Source organism: Phoxinus phoxinus (genome assembly GCF_949152265.1).
Source record: "Phoxinus phoxinus genome assembly, chromosome: 17".
NCBI lineage: Eukaryota > Metazoa > Chordata > Actinopteri > Cypriniformes > Leuciscidae > Phoxinus > Phoxinus phoxinus.
This window is the reverse complement of record NC_136892.1, coordinates 32,323,307-32,338,630: the sequence shown is the minus strand read 5'-3', so window position 1 is coordinate 32,338,630 and position 15,324 is coordinate 32,323,307. Positions and strand designations below refer to the sequence as shown.

General features: G+C 34.7%; 1 long non-coding RNA gene across 1 annotated transcript; it reads left to right on the top strand.

Annotated features, from left to right (window-relative positions):
• Window positions 1-839: 839 nt before the first annotated feature.
• LOC306984644 lies at window positions 840-11,156 on the top strand. The gene is made up of 3 exons (XR_013794587.1): window positions 840-969; window positions 2,444-2,521; window positions 11,023-11,156. It is a non-coding gene; the product is annotated as an uncharacterized lncRNA (long non-coding RNA).
• Window positions 11,157-15,324: the final 4,168 nt, after the last annotated feature.

The following is a 15,324-nucleotide window of genomic DNA, read 5'->3' as shown; positions in this document are numbered from 1 at the left end:
TATTTAACCGTTGCTATGGTGTTCTGAGTTGCTAAACAGCTGTTATGATCTTCTAAGTGGTTTTAACAAACTGTTTCTATGGTGTTAAGCTGTGTGTTCAACTATGGTGTTCTGAGTGTTGTTGTTTTTTAGCCTTTATAAACCGTTGATATGTTGTTTTGAGTGGATTTTTATCGCGTTTCTAAACCGTTACTATAGTGTTCTGAGTGGTTTTAGCGCCCGTTGCTATGATGTCCTCCTGAGAGGATGTTGCTATGGTGTTCTGTTTGGGTTTCAGCGCATTGCTACAGTCACCATTGTTGTGTTTTGGGCGGTTGCCAGGGCATTGCTATGCAGTTGGCGTTCTGAATTGTTTTACCGCGTTGCTATGCAGTTACTAAGGTTTTCTGCATGGTTGCCAGGGCGTAGTTAAGTAGTAGTTGCTTATCGGCCTAAGTAAAAAATAAAATAAAAAGAATAAGAGCCTGTAATTTTACTGGTCACCGACATCATCTTTTAACACGCCATCTTCCCATGTCAGGAGAGAGTCTCTACATGTCTTTCATTCATTCATCACTTAAAAATACATCGCAGACATGACCCTCCATCTCTCTCTCTCTCTCTCTCCTGTCGTCTGTCCATGTTTCTGTCAGGCACTGATCTCTGGTTGGCTGCCGTCTCTCTGCCTGGCACATTGTTCAGAAACACCACCTCCCCTTGAGTTCCTCCTCGATGGCACTGACGCTGGCCTACGGTTGGCACGGCACTAGCTGAATGTGTGCCGCCTTTTGTTGCCCAGAGAACAGGCTGATCCTGGCACAGACTCGCTCTCCTTTCACAGCCCTCCTCCCCCCCGATGCCCTGGAGTCAACTGGCATCATTCCACCAGACATCAGACCGCCCGCCAGCGCCCGCGTGCCCCCGCATGCGCTGCAATACTGGAGCGGATTCTGCCAGTTATAGGCCTGTGTGTTCTGCTACTACTGCACAGTATGCACTGCGTTTTTTAGGGTTGGGCGATATGGCAAAAAATATCATATCACATTTTTTTTAATCAGGAAGAATGCAATTTTTATCATTTTGACCAAAGTAGGGGTGCCTTTATAAAAACCTTTATTTCATTGTTTTTTCTTTGTCATATAAGAGCAAAGAAGCAAATTACAAATAGTAATAGGAAAAAATTACAATATAAAATACAAATGAAATAAACAGTGTTTTAATATTTTAGGGTTGCAAAAAATATATCATGTTTTTTTTTTAAAAAAATTCAGGAAGGTCACGATTTTATCACGATTAATTTTCATATTGGATTTATTATAGCCTAAGTCACTGAGCACTAATTTGCCTATTTTTTAAAAATTCGCCTTATTAGGTAGCAAAATCTAAAAGAACTAAAAAATGACAGAACGTTAAGACCAAAGTAGGGGTGTGCGAAGATAAAAACCTTTATTTCATTGTTTTATCTTTGCAGCAAAGAAGCAAATTACAAATAATAGTAAAAAATTACGATATAGGCCTAATATACAAATTAAATAAACAGTGTTTTAAAATTTTCAGCCATAGTATTTATTTATTTAACTGTAATCGAATAAACAAATGTAAAATTAAAACCCTACATAGACTTCACTCAAACATATTACAATAAATACAAATACATTCATTTAAAATCTGCATAAGATGGGATCAGAGTTATTTTTGTTTTTTATTTTATTAATATTAATCTTTACGTCTGTATTTTTACACATAGAGTTAGGTAATTAGAGTTTAATTGTAAGTACTTAAAGTACACTTAATACCCAGATGATGAAGTGTGGACGTTGTACACGTCATGCACACGACTGTCACAGATTTAAATACGCAGTGAAGGGGGCGGGTTCATACACTACATAGTGTATAAGTGTACAGGTGAAAGTAAAAAAAATACTAGAATATGGTGCAAAAGTTGATTTATTTCAACTTAAAAGGTGACACTAATATATTATATAGACTCATTACATGCAAAGTGAGATATTTCAAGCCTTTATTTGTTATAATTGTGATGATTATGGCTTACAGCTTATGATAACCCCAAATTCAAAATTAGAATATTGTGAAAAGGTGTAAGCCATAATCATCACAATTATAACAAATAAAGGCTTGAAATATCTCACTTTGCATGTAATGAGTCTATATAATATATTAGTGTCACCTTTTAAGTTGAATTACTGAAATAAATGAACTTTTGCACCATATTTTAATTTTTCGACTTTACACCTGTATTATTTGTCATTTAGGACACACAAATATCCACTAGGAATGCACCTATACGAGATATTTTGGCCGATTCCGATAATTCTTTATATTTGAAAGCCGATAACTGATATATTGGCCTATAAATACCGATATATCGAGCATCCCTACTATCCTCAGAACAGTTCATGACGACTCTGTCGATCAGATCTAATGTTGTGCTGCATCTTTACAGGCCGCTGAGATCCAGCTGTCAGTCAGTCAGGTGTGTGGATCGTGAACGAGTCTCAGGTGCTCATCACCATCTCAACAGGTGACTGCTCATTTCAACCACACACACACCGATCTCGCTTCAGAGTCATGTGATCATTCTCACGTCTCAGCCTGACCTCGCAAACACATACTCATCATGTGAAGCAGAAGTTTCACAGAAAGCCAGATGCCTGACAGCATGTTTTTAATCATGTATGTTTGCACATTTTCTCAAATTTCTTTGTGCTGATGTAACGCAAATTCTGTTTCTCTTCATATTGAGACACACAGGATATTTATTTAAAAGAAAAAGGTTTTTTTTTGATCACATGAAATGTTTTGACCAGATGATCTGCTCATTCGACGTCCATTCTTGATTCGTGGGATGTTTAAAAGTGCAGTGCAGTGCAGTGTATTCTGGGAAAAACTGAAGAAAGCTTGTGATTGGCTTAAGAATTCGATGAGCACAAACCATTTGTAATTTTATGAGTTGATGATATTGAGTGATGATGAATCATACATTGTTGTCCATGAAAATGTCTCCACAAATATAGTCATAAAAGTGATTTGGAAGAACATTTATTTGAAATTACTAAATCAACAAGTTTGTATGTGGGTTTCATTTTTATTTTATTTTATTTAGTTATTTATTATTTTATTTGACAGGGACAGTGTACATTAATTAACATTGCTGCAAATTCACCAGAATTAGCCAAAAGGCTATTTTTCATCCGTTGTCGACAGATCTTAAAATCGTCTACCTAAAAAACACAATAAAAAGCCTAATTTAGCCTAAATAAAATGATATTTTTCCAGTTTTATTCTATCATTGAGACATTACATGTATGTTTATTGTAGGATTGTACCGATAATTCTTTATATTTGCCGATAACCGATATATTGGCCGATAAATCTAAATCCAAATTTTTATATGGTTTTTGAGAGCCTGATTACAAAAACAAAAGTCTCACCATTAAAATCCACGTCTCAAGCACACAATTATAATTTTCTCATAATAATATTAAGTAGCCGATATGACAGACTTGCGCTGCACATGTTCACTTTACAGTATTTTCCTTTTTTGAAGTGATTCTAATCACATTTTAAGCAATTTAAAACCATCATGATGAACAGTGCGCATCTGAAGAGTCTCAGCTGAAGGAGATAATACATTATTTATCGGCTTTAATATAATTTTCTTATCAGGCCGATAACGATAACATTAAAAACAAATATCGGCGTATAGCGATATGTGACCCTGAACACCAGTCACATGGGTACATTTAAAAAAATGAGATTTATACATAATCTGAACGCTGAATAAATAATCTCTCCATTGATGTGTGGTTTGTTATGATAGGACAATATTTGGTCGAGACACAACTATTGAAAATCTGGAATCTGAGGAGCAAAAAAATGTAAACATTGAGAAAATCTCCTTTAAAGTTGTGCATTTATGTTCACGATTGTGCTGCATTCACTCACAAAAATACATGTTTTATATATTTACGGTAGGACATTTACTAAATATCTTCATGGAACATGATCTTAATATCCTCATGATTTTTGGCATAAAAGAAAAATGGATAATTTTGACCCATACAATGTATAGTTGGCTATTGCCACAGATACACCCGTGCGGCTCCAGACTGGGTTTGGTCACATGGTTACGGATATATCGTGCTTCCCTAGTTTATTGAGCAGTTTTCTTTGTGGGGACCGTTGGTTGGTTGGTGTCTGTTTATCTTTCAGTCCGTGCATTTGTCATGTATTCATTCATTGATTCATTGCTGTGTGTTGTACATCTGCTCTTCAGTGTGGTCAGTTCTGCTTTTAAATCTGTTGTTGTGACGTCTAGAATGAACCCGGTCTCACGTAGAGAATGCTAGTTGTGTCTAGTGAAGTGGAAGAGGACCGAACATGTCAATTTTAAACCCGTGGATATGAAGAGAAACGCACAGATCTGGGATATCAGCGGCGTGTGTTATTAAGGCTGTCAGCGCTGGCATATGGCAGACGCTTTGACGCTGAGCTTTTGTGTGTCTTTCATATGGATTCTGTGCGCTCTCTTCACATATGTTACAGCATCTTAAGACACATCACACCTGAACTAAAAAAACACACAGACAAGAGTGTGGAACTTGACAATCTGTGGTGCAGGAAGGGCTTAAAAGACGTCTCTCTGACTCAATCATGCTTTAAAACTTTTTAAATTGACTCTCACTTGTCAAATTATGTAGAATTAGTTTATAGTTTGCCTTAAAATTCTCACTCATTTGTTTTGTTGCAATGTTTTTTTTGTTGTGCTTTTGTAATTTTTACATATATATTTTTTTCATTTCAATTTTAGTTATAGTTTTTACCTAAATGTATTTGTTTATTGCCAAGATACCATTTCTAATTTTCGTTTAGTTTAAGCTTTTCAACTAATATTTATATTTTATTTTATTTAAGCTTTATTTCAATTAACATATGTTTTACTTTTAGTTCGTTTTAAGCTAAATTTATTTGTTTATTGCCAAGATAACATTTCTAATTTTCATTTAGTTTAAGCTTTTCAACTAATATTTATATTTTATTTTATTTAAGCTTTATTTCAATTAACATATGTTTTACTTTTAGTTCGTTTTAAGCTAAATTTATTTGATTATTGGCAATACAACATTTATAATTTTAATTTAGTTTAAGATTTTCAAGCATTATTTATATTTTATTTTATTTCAGCTTTATTTCAATTAACATATGTTTTACTTTTAGTTAGTTTTAAGCTACATTTATTTGTTTAATTGCCAATACAACATTTCTAATTTTCATTTAGTTTAAGCTTTTCAACTAATATTTTTATTTTAGTTATTTTATTTAAAAAAATTTAAAATATTTTTTTAATAATAATATTTTATTTATTTTTATTATAATTTTTTCCAGCTTTATTTCAATTAGCAGATGTTTTAGTTTTAGTTAACGATAATAACCCAGCTAATTAGCAGTCTTTTCGTGGTTTAATATTCACTGACACTCTTCCAAATCACAACTTGATTAAGTGGACAGCCCTGCATTTGATTTAATTAGTTAATTTGCCAAATTCCGTGACATTCCGCGTTACACTAAATTCTATTTTTATGACTGGATTCTGTCCGATTGAACATAATATGTTAGTTTTATGCATGAAACGGACAGTTTTTAACGTCAGGTTTATGAGTCTAGAGCTGCACAATCCTCCTTTAGCTTTTTTTTGTGCTTCACTGAAAAAAATAAAAAAGTCATACAGGTTGGAAACAACATAAACGATTTTTACATTATAAAATTGACTCGTGTGCAAAAATCTCATGAATCTGCATTTTTTTAGTGTAATAAATATTCTCTGATGTGTTTGACCAAGAGCCGTGTTTCTGTTCTGGAAAACTAGAAGGTTATTCAGTGAGAGATTCTCTCATGTGGAGAGACATTTAGGTCACAATAAAAAAAGATAGTTGTCGTGTGTTTGCAGGACCGTTCGTCCCAGCTGTAGTGTGTGTGTGTGTGTGTGTGTGTGTGTGGAAGAGGAGTTCTTCTACCCCTGCGGCACAGAAATTGCCATGTCATAATTTATGACTTAAAAAGCATTAATGTTTCAGCATGCAGCGAGAGGCGGCGCATTCTGTTTGAGGCAATCATTTCCTTAGTGAATGATTTATATGTGTCGTATCAAAGTTTTATAGGATAAACAGTAACATCAACACTGTGCCACGGACCTGCAGGAATTCAGCCTTCCAACTTTCACATCCAAGCGCGGCTCGCGTTACAGGGAAACACACAGTTTAGCACGGACTCGACAGAGAATCAAACGCCGGCGCTGGGAATTTAACACACTTCTGATTGATTTCTCTCTGCGATCTTTAAAATGGCTTTTCTTGTGTGTTTGAACAGTTGTAAAATTATGAGGTTTTAACGATAATAAAAAAAAATTCAACTTTTACAATCGCTATGACCAGTTTCTCAATGCTATGTCACTTTTAAAACTCTTTGACACAAATATCGCTAATTTCCAGACCGAGTTTTCTCTGCACTCGTTTACACACGCGTTTAATTTTTAACTAAATGAAAATCTCAAGATATAATGTATAAGCTTTAGGGGTGGGGAAAAAAATCGATTCTTAGATGCATCACGATGCGGACGTGGACGATTCTGAATCGATTCACAAATGCCAAAAATCTTTTTTTTTTGAAAATCGATAATAACGTAATATTGACGGAACGCAAAAGACGGAACTCTGAAACGTGGAAACAATATTGTCAAAGCTTCCACCCGGCTCGGAAAGGGCAAAGCGCATTACACAATCAATCGCAACTTTTATTGCCAAGGATTTGCATCCAGTCGTTGAGAACCAGGGCTTTCGCGCTATGTTGCACACTTTGGAGCCGAGATACAACGTCCCATCTCGGAGATATTTTACAGACACAGCGATCCCTACACTCTACAACAAGACCAAAACCGAAGTCATGGAATCACTGAAGAAAGCGGGTAGGATCGCTGTAACATGTGATGCGTGGACATCCGTATTTTATGTTAATAGAGATTCAGAATATGTTGAAGTTTGTTATAATTTGTTATTGTTGTGATTTTTACTGTAGTGAATTTACTGTTGTGAAATGGAAAATCAATAATCGAGAATCGAGAATCGTTAATAATCGAAAATCGACTGTAATCGAATCGGGACTTCAATAATCGTAATCGAATCGAATCGAATCGGGAAATCAGACAGATTAACCACCCCTAATAAGCTTGTGTATGTTTGCTAATCATAAGCTCGTTCAGAAATGGTGACAAAAACGTAGGCTAATGATAAGATAAAAAAAACGTCTTTCTCATTAAACTAAACTTCATTATGAATATTCGTGTATTTGTTTTTTTATGAGCCCAAATTGTCACGTTGGTTTGTTTTTGGATGTTTCCTGCTTGCCGTTGTAAATTTCTCAAGCTTTTAATGTTGTTTATGTGTCTATGTGTGTGTTTTTAATATGGTTATAAGACAAACCATGTGTAAATTCATAAGTCGACAGCATTGCTGAGTATTTTCTACTTAAAAGACCAGTGAACTCAAAAACACGGTTTGAAATCGCTGGTGTTTCTGACGTCACACACTACCTTGTAACCAATCAGATCAACGTGTGATCGTCAACAAGTGGATCTCTGAGTGAGTGAGTGGAGGCGGGGCTCATTTGCATATATTCATAGAACCGCGCATACTAAATGAGGCAAGGGTGTCGAGTTACATTCAAGCTATTTTAAGGCAGTTTCGGTTAAATATGTACTTTTGGTGATCAAAGATGAGTTTTAATGGATAAAATGATTGACTGCAGGGGGACTTTAAGTTTTTAGGCCCTGTTGCTGCATCAGCATTCTGACCATTCTGTAAGCCCCCCAAAAGTCAAACCAAAGACACACACAGAGGAAATAATGGTGTACAAATATATAGCTGAATTACTTATTTCCTAAATAATAAAATCTTCAACAGGTGAAAACGTAAAAATATTTTATCGGATGTGCCTTTTGTTTACACGGCGACGGCGTTATTGGGGCTTTAAAACGCAAAAAAGTGAAACCACCCTCCAGAGTGGAAATCTTAAAAACGTTCCACCATCGTGTTCTCGATGTGGGTAAAGGGTAAAAACTGTAAAAACACAAAAGTCTGCTAGACAGTGAAAGTGTCGCGTACGTGTTTACGTCACAGGCATGCGCCAGTACAGGAAAATAACAAAACATTATCAAACTAAAATAGCATTAATTTCATTGACAAAAAAACCCAAAAACAATCTGTCATTTTTGTGCGACATGCGAAGAGCACCGAGGGTTAAAGCAGCAGCTTTACCGTATTAAACATGAAGAACTGTGTCAGCGTCTCTTTCACTTTCAGTGCTTCACATCGCCACCTAGCTGCCTGGAGTGCACACTACGTCCAATCTCACACACTTTTGCGTCACCATATGCACGCAGATTTCTCCCCATAACGCTCGTCTAAACGCAGAATAAAAAGTGATAACGCAACGCCACTTTTGCGTTTTCTCTTCAGATCGTTTCCGTGTAAACATAGCCTAAATGTGTTGGTTAAGTTAAACGCTAATGTTAACAAATGAAAGCGTAGTACAAAGTGTGTGATTGAATGTGTCAGTGAATAAGTTTCAGACACACATGATGGCACATTCAACACCAGCTTTAATCTTCTAACTTTCATTGACTCGTTCCCTGATTAGAACTGCTATTTTCCTGTTAAATGTGAAATGAAAGGTAAGATCTGGCTCTGATATGGTGCCAGGCTCTCTGTGTGGCCGACCCGTCGTCCGAGGGCAGGAATATAATTGATTTTATAAGATTTTTGCTTTACAGGTTTTCTTTTTTTTTTTTTTCGCAAATGAAATGTAATTTTGAATGAATAATGCATCTTCCCTAAAGGCTTCCAAATATTTAAAAGCGTGCAAGGGGGGGGAAAAAAGAGCACCAAAGCGTTTACGTGACACCGGAAATTGGCAACGCATCCATCAACACACACAGACGCCAGCACACACAGGGGTATCAGTGTGTTGTGCGTGATGGGTAGACGTCTGCAGGGGGCATTTTACAAAGGATTCTGGGATCTCAGACGCACGCAGAGAGGACACTACACTCGTTACAGCTCATTAAAGAGCTTACGATGATTATTTTAACAGTGTGGGAGTCTGTGACCATGATTTTGTTGAATATCTATCAGACGGATTATGGCTAATATTTTATTATCACGCTGATTCTTTATCTTATAAAGCTGATTGACTGAACACATGCTAAGCTCTATACCTGCAATTTAGGTGTTACTAGCAAACCTCAAGCACGAAGTGTTAAAGTTCAGCGCCCTGCAGCGTGAGTGAATGAAACCTTAAATCAAACGCTTGCCTTTAGAGGTACAAGTTCGGGGAAAATAGTTTGTAAAGAAGAATGTAACTGCACTTTCACTTAAAGTTTATTTTCACCAGCCTTTTGGTGCCTTGATAAAGGCGAAACGTTTATATTAACGTTTATATTTGTTTTATTAAGTTTTAATGGAATTTTTTCTGAAATACTTGATTCTGATTGGTTAAGCAACATTGAGCAAATATTTTTGAATAATGATGCTAGATATTTGGTTAGTTAATTGCAACTTTTTATCTCACAATTCTTTCTGACTTTTGAGTTTATTTTGATTAAAGTTGCAATTCTAACTTTTGTTGTATTGCAAGTTTGTCACCTTTTTTTGTCACATTTTCAAGGTTATATCTTTTTTTCTCAATATCGACAATATAGAGTTTATCTCACAATTTGAGAAAGTCAGAATTGTCAAATATAAACTTATTGCAGTTGCAAGATTAAAGAGTCTGAATTGTGTGAGAAAAAAAAATAGAAATTATCTTTCTATTTATTTTATTCTATGGAAAAACAAGCTTCCATATATGTGTCTGTTGTGGATTAGTGAAAATGGCAGTGGATATTTTCATAGGAGAAAGATCCCCCCAAAATGTAAATGATCCTGTTTGACATTTATTTGTCCATACAATGAAAGTCAATGGACTCCAATCAATGTTGTTTAGACCCCAAAGTTTGTTTAAATATCCACTATTGTGTTGCAGAGTAAAAAAAGACATTCTGGCTTGGAACGACATGTGTGAGTAAATGATGACAGAAAATTCATTTTAAAATATGAAATGAACATAAAGGTTTTGATACTAGATATCTAGAAGTTTAGAAATCTCCAGTTAAAGTAAGAGAAGGAAAACATCACTCAGAAGAACAAGTAGTGATCGATAAGAAACACCAAGAGTCTAATGAGAGAGAACCTTAAACGGATAAATAAATACATCTTAGCTAAATGGTTTACTAGTATTAAATTAAGCTAAATATATGTGTAGCTCTTTTCACAATAATCATGGTTTCAAAGCAGCTTTACAGAAAATGGTTTATAATATCTTAATATATGACTCATTTTGCACGGTTTTATTCACACATTTGAGTTGGATTTTATTTTTAATTTCATGTTAAGTTTGGTTTTAATTTTTTATGTGATTTTGTCATTTAAGTATTTTTTTTAATTTAATTTTTTAATATAAATATTGCTATTTAGGGTTCAATTTATTTTTCAGTTTGTTAGTTTTTATGTATTTATTTCCAGATAATAATTTTAGTACTTCAACTTCAACTTTTTTTCAGTTTATAGCCAAAGCAACATTTCTAGTTTTTGTTTAGTTGAATATTTCAAACTAATATTTGTATTTGTATTTAATTTAATTTCTTTTAACAGAAATATTTTTTAATAGCTTTAGTTAACAGTACAAACCCTGGACTTGGACATGCTTATATATGACTTTTCTAAGTGGAAGCTTAACATTTTTTTCCACTCAAAATCAGTATTTCTTTATAAAAAACGTATTACAATTATTTAGTATCTAGCTGTGCAAGTAAATATAACAGTCTGAGTCTAGTGTGTGATAATAGCTGACTGTCTGTACATCGTCCATTACATATATTGAAGCAGTGATTTAGAAATGCATTTAATAAGATCCCGTTTTCTTTGTTCCCAGAAGAAACGCAAAGATGAGCATTTTCCTCTGATCCCGAGAGCGAGGGGCCACTCTGGCAATCTGGAGCAAATATCTGATTAACATTCAGCCGTACTTTATCTGAACAGAATACATCATCACGTTTGGCACCGGACCCAATCAGACCATTGAGAAGCTTCACGAGCCAGATTTATTCAAGCGCTGCCAGAAACGTAAGTCTGATTGGTCCTCCATTTAGAACATGCCGACCCACAATGCATTCTGTCCTTGTTCCGTTCTACAATTCAATCTGAATCAAAATCAACTTCCTGTGTTTCTTTATTACAGTGACAATTAAGGGAAATGAGCCCTTCCTGTCCAACAACTCATTCTCATGGAAAGTAAGATAAAATCCATAAATATCTTCAACACATAACAGAAGTGGGTTACACTTCACAATAAGGTCTCATTTTTATGAACATTAGTTAACACTCTGAAACATTGGTGTAGGATTTACTTTGAAACAACTCAGAGATTGCTAGTAAATCACAAATAATTACAGATTACATTAAATTCAACGTGAACATGTTTTGCAGTGCATGAACTAACAATGAAAAATAATTCTAAAGCATTTATTAATATTAGTTAATGTTAATTCAGAATCAAATGCATCTGTTAATATTATGTTAACATGAACTAACAATGAACCGTTGTATTTTATTAACTAGAGTTAACAAAGATTAAAAAATACTGTAACAAATGTTTTTTTATCATAACGGGAGTGTAACAATGTTAAAGGCTAAGGGAAGGAGGAGGTGGGAACCGGCGAACAGTAAACCTATTTAATCACCAAATAAACCTAAAAAACATAATGAAAATAAAGTGGAAGCCAATCAAAAATGACTAAATTAGAAAATAAAAATATTTTATAAAATAAAATATAAAAGTTAGTTTAAATATTTAACTAATATTAACGGTCAGGTGACGCTCATTAGCGTTCGCTCCGTTCCCGTGGCTCTCGGCCCCGCCCTGCTTGGCACAGTGATTAACAGCTTTACGAGGCATCACACTACACTTCTCGTTCCCTTGACTTGCATTTGACTTGAAGACGTTTGACCAGTTGAAGGAAGATTATATTTTTACAGTAAAGACGAGTAGACTGCATTTTTTTTTTTTTTTACATTTTGGATAGAATGTATAACTATTTGTTGAATGTTGAATTTGTTTAGAAAAAAGACGCAATGGAGTGACATATCACGGCCGTTACAGTGTCCGTATAAATGTCCTGTGCTCAATGTCTGCTGTGACCACGGTTTTAGTGATTATAAAGGGAGGGAAGGAAGACTGGAAAGAAGACTGGAAGAAAGGAAGGAAAAAAGATGGGAAGGAAGGAAGACTGGAAGAAAGGAAGGAAAAAAGATGAGAAGGAAGGAAGACTGGAAGAAAGGAAGGGAAAAAGATGGGAAGGAAGGAAGACTGGAAGGAAGAAGGAAAGGAAGGAAGTAAGGAAAAAAGATGGGAAGGAAGTAAGGAAAAAAGATGGGAAGGAAGGAAGGAAGGAAGGAAAGACAAAGTAAGGAAAGAGACTAGAAAGAAAAAAGATGGGAAGACTGGAAGGAAGGAAGGAAGACGAAGGAAGGAAGGAAGACGAAGGAAGGAAGGAAGACGAAGGAAGGAAGAAAGCAAGGAAGGAAGGAAGACGAAGGAAGACGAAGGAAGGAAGGAAGGAAGGAAGGAAGGAAGGAAGGAAGGAAGGAAGGAAGGAAGGAAGGAAGGAAGGAAGGAAGGAAGACGAAGGAAGACGAAGGAAGACGAAGGAAGACGAAGGAAGTAAGGAAAAAAGATGGGAAGGAAGAAGGAAGTAAGGAAAAAAGTTCTGAATGATAACTGGAAGGAAGGAAGGAAGGAAGGAAGGAAGGAAGGAAGGAAGGAAGGAAGGAAGGAAGGAAGGAAGGGGAAAAAAAGATGGGAAGAAGGAAGGAAGGAAAAAAGTTCTGAACGGATAACTGGAAGGAAGGAAGGAAGGAAGGAAGGAAGGAAGGAAGGAAGGAAGGAAGGAAGGAAGGAAGGAAGGAAAAAATATGGGATGAAAGGAAGGAAAAAAACTAATGGAAACTAATGGAACTACACTGATTTCTTCCCAAGTATTTTTGTCTTGTTTTCCAGTTCAAATATGGAAAAATTCTTAAATCAAGATACATTTACTGGAGAAGCAAAATTACTGAAGATATTAAGTCTAGTTTTCTGAAAAAGTATCGAAGTGAGTTTGTGCTTAAAACAAGAACAAATATCTGCATTTGGCCTCAGAAAAATAAACTTAATCTAAAGAAGAAACAATTATTTCATTAAATTATTTCAATTATTTGTAAAGTATATCAATATACATATTTAATAATATTTCTGGTTTTAAATAAAAAAAAAAGGATACATTTTTCTTAATTTATTATATAAATTCTTGTGCAATTTTGCTTTTCCAGTAAATGTTGATTTCTGAATGTTTAGATATTTGTGCTGGAAAACGACAATTTGTGCAATTTTTCGACAAATTTTGTTGTAAAGTGTTGTCTGTCTAATATGATTGACTTTAGGACAGTTTTCCTGTGATTTCTGGTCTTTCATGATGTCAGGATTGGATGTCTGCGAGTCATGTGACTGAACGGTTCGTGATCTCTCCTTCACATGAGGTCAGTGTCTCTCTGGCCGTTAAATGACTGCGGTGTCGTGAGTGTGTGTTCGCTTCATTTACTGTTGTCCAAACATCTGTCTGTCTCGCGCTCTCTCCCTGCAGGTTTGTGTTTATGGCATTAGTGCTGTCTCACATGGCTGTACTTCACAAGTAGGATATGTGTAATTATATTAAACATGCTCCATCTACTAACGCCCCGCTCGACACACACACACACACACACACACACACACACACACACACACACACACACACGCGTGCGCTTTCTGCACTGCCTGGATAAGCAAATCTCTCTCTCTCTCCTCTCTCTGTCGGTGTCTCTCGCCCCCGCCACATCTCTGCACCCTCTGAATTCTCGTCACGGTTGTTAAGGGAAATTATATTTACTGTATGTTTGTTCATCTGTGAGTTCTCTTTATTTTCTAATGTGAACTATCAAGTGCAACACTGCTCATCCACTTCTTCAGCGGCCTTGCTTATACGGATTGTGTTTCCCCATTGGGATCTTTATAAAGTCTTTGTTAAAGAGTTATAAGCTATGAACCAACCAGCTACGAGGTGAATCGCAAACTTTGTTTTGAAGCAGGAAGTGTTTAAAATTACAACGACTTGTTATTGAGGGAAAAAACTGCAGTCCCATGAAGCATTGCAAGTGACATAAATATTAAAATATTGATTTAAAGCTGTATATATCATCACAATCATTACAGGTGAAACTTGATCGTGCAAAAGTTCATTTATTTCAGTAATTCAACTTAAAAGGTGAAACTAATATATTATATAGACTCATTACATGCAAAGTGAGATATTTCAAGCCTTTATTTGTTATAATTGTGATGATTATGGCTTACAGCTTATGAAAACCCCAAATTCAAAATTAGAATATTGTGAAATGGTTTTCATAAGCTGTAAGTCATATCATCACAATTATTACAAATAAAGGCTTGAAATATTGAAAAATGAATGTAATGAGTCTATATAATATATTAGTTTCACTTTTTAAGTTGAATTACTGAACTTTTGCACCATATTAAAATTTTTCCAGTTTCACCTGTAAATTCATTTAAAAAATAATTTGTAATATTTCTTGCTTTTGGCTTCAACAAGAATATACATGTTTTAATGCTTATAATGTGTAAGTTATTAAAAAATACAATAAAAAAGATTTGAATTAAAAATCAATTCCTCTAATTAGAACAATTGAGATATATCTACAATACTTAATTTAAAAGCTGCTTTAAAAAAAAAAAAAATCTGTAAAATTAAGAATAAATAGTTTCTGTGTTCTTGTGTACAAAAGTGTAATATTCAGGATTATTATCTAAGGATTTTGAGATCTCAGGAGTCACTTTTATAAATGTTTGTTAAAATGTTTAAACGTACACAGGCGTTTGGGAACCTCACTGAATATTGGACATACAATACAAAACATAAATCTTTGAAAAATATTTTAATAACTTAAATCTTTGTTCTTCCTAGGAAGAATTTTTTTACCCATGATTTTTAAATACAGTCCCAGTGTTATTTATTGTAGTATCATTGTTATACTATTATAGCTATTTACTAATGTCTATGATTTTTATTAAGTTTGAGTTTGAGTTTAGTACTAGCGAAAATAAGAAATGTTGCTGAAATAAAAGTTTACATTTATTTTATTG